Source organism: Acomys minous (assembly GCF_964271855.1).
Source record: "Acomys minous genome assembly, chromosome: 1".
Lineage (NCBI taxonomy): Eukaryota > Metazoa > Chordata > Mammalia > Rodentia > Muridae > Acomys > Acomys minous.
Window position 1 is genome coordinate 153,523,308 of NC_140483.1, and position 6,000 is coordinate 153,529,307.

Below are 6,000 nucleotides of genomic sequence, written 5' to 3' on the forward strand. Positions count from 1 at the left end.
AACACGATGTTACATCCTGTGTTTATTTTACATGTACACAGAAATGTACACTACCATTGTAATTATCGTATTTACATAATGTAAATGATTTGGAACATCATAAAAATAAGAGTCCTTCCTCCTAGCTCAACTACCTCAGCCATCTCACACCCAAGAGAAAAAAATGTGAAATGTAGGATTTGTTGATGTTTCAAGACCGTGCACACATGTACAACCCCAGGCACAGCTTGGTTGGTAGTGATAAGGCTTGCGTGTGGACTGTTCTCCACAAGCTCCTTCCATGGCCCTTGGTTTGCCAGCTGCTGGACTCTGGAACAATAATTAGATCCTGAGGTTAATAATGCTTTCACAATTTCATTGCCAGTGGAAAAGCAGGAGGTGGGGCTAACTGAAAAAGTATGTCACTGGAGGTGTGTCCTTTGGGACCTTGTTGCAAACGGTCTCTTCCTGTCACTGCTGTCAAGGCTTCCCACTGGCCATGAGAGAAGATGCTGTGTTCCACCATGTACTCCCTGCCATGTTGTCCCAGCCTCACCTCAAGCCAAGCAATGGAACAAAGTGAGACCATGAGCCAAGCCTCTAAAACTGTGAGCCAACTACATTTCCACTCGTTTTAAATGGTCAGACGCTTGTCACTGTGACAAACACAGGTGGGGCCAAGGTTCTGGGTGAATGTTCTCAACCCCCGTGAGCACTTTTCAATGTTAAGTCAAAGGACTTTATGTCACCAACAATCATTTTTGTTAATTGTTGGAGGATGGTCTGATGTGTTTTAATGCTAATTAATAGAAAGCTGTCCCACCTGGGCAGAGTGATAGGTGTGGCTAATGTTCTCTGGGCTTAGAAAGACAGGAAGAATCCTGGGAAGAAACAGGAGGGAGGAGGGAGGAGAAGCACGTGGCTGGCGTGGATGGAGATTCGGCCCAGATGAAGAATGTTAGCAAGTGTATGGGCTTATGGATGGGAGGTAGCTTGATAGACATTATTAGAAGCAGATGACGTGGGATTGGGGCAGGGATCCCATACCTGCCCCACTGTGGAAAGTAGTTAAAGGATTAATGCCTGCTCTGCCCCAAGTTAAATAAGACTATTTTAAAATATAACAGGAATCTGTGTCTTGATTGCTTGCTGGTGGATTTTACTGAAGTAATAATAATTCTAGGCTAGATAATAAACAATTATTAGGCTTACTGATAATTAAAACCAACAGTTAATAGTCTATTGACCTTCTCCCCACCCTGACTCCCGTCCTCACCAGTCTCACCATGCTATCAAGACTGATGTCCTAGCTCCCTGACTCCACCTCTGCCTTCTGGGGACTTGAAATTGACTATAGATTTGTGCTACTGTCCTGAGCCTCAGTCCTTTTTTTAAGTAGACATTCTTGTTCTTTGGTTTGGCATTTCTTCCAAAATGAGTGTGCAACAAACTGTTTATAAATGATACAAGAGTTTAGAAATGTCTCTTTATCCTTCCCAGAACCACTCTCCCCTCATTTTACTCCCCAGAGAGAAAACAAAACTTTCTTACTTCTATTCTGTATTAAAATGCTCCAGGTGTCATGAAAGGCTGGCTGAGGGTCTTTTTAATCTGTCTGAATGTTCAAGGGTAGCAAGAGTAGGAGAGAAGGCTCCACGGTTAAAAGCATGATTGCCCTCCCAGAGGACCCTGTTCAGTTCCCAGGATCCATGTGGCATTTAACAACCATCTGTAACTCAAGTTTCACAAGATCTGACACCTTCTTCTGACCTCTGTGGGCACTATATACATGTGGTACACAGACATACATGTGCAGACAAACACCCATACACATCAAAGAAGAATAAATGTAGAGGAGTTTTAACCAAGCTGTATGGCTACTCTGGCAAGGGATCACACCCCTGTGTGATCCAGCTGGAGTTCACACCTTTAATGCCAAACAATGGCATCTAATCGAGGGACGGACAAGGTGCAAATCAGGGAAAGGTTTGACAGAATGAGTCAGTGATAGGATATGCCCAATTATCTCGAGAACAAACAGGAAAGAGAAGCTACTTAAAAGCAGCACAGAGAGAGTTTGAAGAACTAGTTAAGTACAGAAGGAGAGTACAATACAAAGATTTTATGAGACTATAGTTCGGTGCAGTTCGGTTGAGTGCAGTTGTGTTCATGCACTTGAGTTTGTGGAGTTCAGAGGCACTTTTCAAAGCAGAGCAATTAAGTGAGAGGTAGAGAGAAACCAGTGTGAGTCAGTCAGCTTGGAGAGGAGTTTTGAGCCAGAACAGCTAGCTGAGTTGAACCAGCCAACCAGAGTTCAGAAAGAACTAGCAAGCGTGAGCTTATGCAGCAGGTCTCAGAGGTTGAAAGCATTCTAGGCCTAGGTTAGCAGATGGAGTCTGGACACTAAAGCCTTCAAGGTCCAGTCTGGTAGAAGATTTGTGTGAAGGCTAGAAGTTTCCAGGCCTAGGCCTAGGGATAATTAGATTAAAACATTCTGTGCTGAGCGCAAGCCATGTATTCATAAAGCTTGGGTATGGCTTTCATCTCCTCTTCTGAGGAAATAAAAAACACCGTTACAAATAAAAACTCAAAGCAAAACAAAATGTGGCAAGAATAGCTCCCTTAGTGTCACTGTTTCTAAGGTCTTGAGCATTAGAGGTCTACACCCAGGGGTATATAGCTCCAGTCCCTGAGACCTCAGGCCTGTAACTCTAAGCTTTAAACCCCAGTGGCTTATATTATATAGGTAAGTGCCCAAGTCAAAGGAAGCCACAGCTTCCAAAGCCAGAGGCTTCCTGCTCCAACACTGCTCTGCCAGAGACTGGGAACTGTAGGAACTCAGGTCAGAGGCTATTGCTCCAGGTACAGAACCTCACAGCTGGTGTTCAAGCGCAAACACTTCAATTATCAGGACCTTTGGCTCTTAACCTGTCTCAGCTCCCTGGAAGCCTTCCGTGGATCAGGGTTTGCAACTTCACTGACTCAGCTCTTCACAGTTTCTTACCTTTAGGCTCTGCTCTCTACAGTTTCCTGCCATGGATACTCTTGGGGCCTCTCCAGCTACTGTTTCACTTCAGCTGCTGCTGCTGCTGCTGCTGCTGCCACCGCCGCCATTGCCACCGCTGCTGCCACCACTGCTACCACTTCTGTCAGAGCTACTGCTAGGGCGAAACATCCCAGTACTCTGTCTTCTCTCCATGCAACAAGTTCAGCCCTCTCTATCTACAGTAAAGGCCACTCAAGAGAGACCTTTATTGGAGCCTAATATGATATACAGAAATAGCACATGAGAAAAGAGCCTTCAAAATTGACCCCATGAGACTGAAAAACAGCCCAAAAGGGGGTATGGCATGTTCAGGAGTAGCTTCTAACTCCACCAGTCACCGCGTTACATGTTTAACAATCACAAGCCTGGTTAGCGTGTGTCGATTATGAGCTTTATGATGAGTCACCAAGGAGCATGCTCCCCTTGGCCTAAGCAGGCATGGCAGCAACATAATTAGCATCATCAGGATGTCACTGAGGTGTGATGAAAGTAAAGGCTCCAAGACCTGCCTAAGACAGGCATGACCAGAAAGAGAGACCTCTGGAGCAGCTGTCATCACAATGGCCCTCAGAACTACAGATGAATTTCCTCAGTTTCCATACAGTACTCAAAGCAGCCAGGCCACCATGGTAACACTCCCGCTGTAGTCTCCTGAAAGGAGCCCTTTGCTTGGCATTTCCTAGTCAAAGCAGACCGATGCCTCAGGAGAGTCTGACAGTTGTCTGTCAAACGGCGAGTTGTTCAGTCAGGACAGACAGCTTTGATCATTTAAAAGGGGAAAACATCAAAGAGCATTTACATTAAAGGCCTAACATGTGCCAGCACTTCCCTCACAGTGTTAGCAGTACTCAACACCCAGTAAAAGGAAGCTTAAAGAGCCCTGAGTCCCTCATCGACCACTGCCGAGGCAAAGTGACTTTCCTTAATTTCAAGTGGATCCTTTCCTAGCCATCCCAGATGAAACCTTAAGTATGAGTAAGGAGCAGTGAGTGAGGCAACTTTAGGGTTTAGACAAAAATAATTAACAGCTTAGTTCTTCATGTATAGAAATTCCAGTCTCCACACTCGCAAATCACCTGCATGTTTTAACCAAAAAGTGCTATCTTACTATGCATGCTACTGTGCATTGTCATTGCACCAAACAATACATCGCAAGTATCCCTTCCATATCACTGATAATAATCATAGCTAATATAATTCTAATTCTTCGTGGCATGAGATTGAGTATTGGACTCCTAATCTTCTTAACAGTTTATGAAATGGGATTTTTACGGCACGGGGTGATTCGGAGATACAGCCACAGCACCTCAAACCAGAAAGTAAACAAGGAATGGAGATTTGAGTCCAGACAGCGTGGAGTAGAGTCTGCTTTCTGGCTTGGTTTTTGTCTGGTTGTCCTCGGTCGTGTTGCACTGTATTGTACTGTATCGTGTTGTGCTGTATTGTGTTGTGTTGTATTGTATCGTGTTGTGTTGCGTTGTATTGTATATCTTGTTGTGTGGTATGGCATTGTGTTGGGTTGGGTTGGGTTGGGTTGGGTTGGGTATGCCCCCCAAGGCCTGATGCATATTAATCAGGCTGCTATCATTGAACTATGCTGTCATTCCCCCAAATCTGCTTTGTTTTACTCATCTGATTCAGAGTCTGACTGATTAGGGTATCGCTACAAGAGCACTATGTTACAGAGCTACAAACTCAGCTCTGTCATGCTACTGTTACTTTTGTTTTGAGGTAAATTTTCATAACCCAGGAGGATCCTGAACTCACTGTGTAGCCCAGGCTGGCCTCCACAATTTTCTACCTCAGTCTCTCCAGGGCTGGGATTACATATCCTACTGTACCTACTCAAACCTGTATTCTTTTTGTGTGTGTGTGTGGTTTTTCGAGACAGGATTTCTCTGTGTAGCCTTAGCTGTCCTGGACTCACTTTGTAGACCAGGCTGGCCTTGAACTCACAGCGATCCGCCTGCCTCTGCCTCCCGAGTGCTGGGATTATAGGCATGCGCCACCATGCCCAGCTCAAACCTGTATTCTTACCCACTACAGAACTATTTAGTCTTTTAAACGTCTGCATGATAAGTATATTACAAAATATTTTTTAATTGTCCTTTGGGGGCTGGGGAAGTGGCTTAGCACTTGTTGTTGCAAACATGAGGACCCAAGTTCAGTCCCCACACCTACATAAAGAGCCGGAAGCATAGCTGGAGAATATGATTTCCATCCCTGGGTGGGCAGAACCGGGAAGTCGCCTGGATTTGTTGGCCAGCTAATCTACCAAAGCAATGGACCCTAGGTTCAGCGGGAGACTCTACCTCAAAAAAGATAAGGTGGGGGATGATTGAGAAAGACGTCTGCCACTGAGCTCTGGCCTTAGCATTCAAACAGCGCACATACACCTTCACACGCACATACACACACACAACAATGCCTTTTGGTAAGCACTTAGGTTCTTAATACTTTTTCCTATTGTAAGCAATGATACCAACAAGTTTAATGAAACCATGTATTTGTATATTGAAGAAATATCTTCTAATGAGAATGGTAGGATTTTTTTGCACATTTACATACCCATCTTCACCTCCACCTGCACACTCACTCACACACACACACACACACACACACACAGAGAGAGAGAGAGAGAGAGAGAGAGAGAGAGAGAGAGAGAGAGAGAGAATACTCAGTCACAGGCATTCCCTTCCTCATTACCTAATTTGATATCCAATTGTCACTTTGATGGCATTCTTGTAGATTTCACTCTAGAAATAATGACCCACACTTAGCTGGAGGGGGTGACCCACACTTAGCGGGGGGGGGGGGGGGGAGGCAGGTGACCCACACTTAGCTGGCGGGGTGACCCACACTTAGCTGGCGGGGTGACCCACACTTAGGTGGGGGAGGGGGCGCTATGACTTGCTGTTGTAAAGCAATATGCCTTGCAAAATAAGACATATTGTCCTTAAAAGGAAAATCTTAGG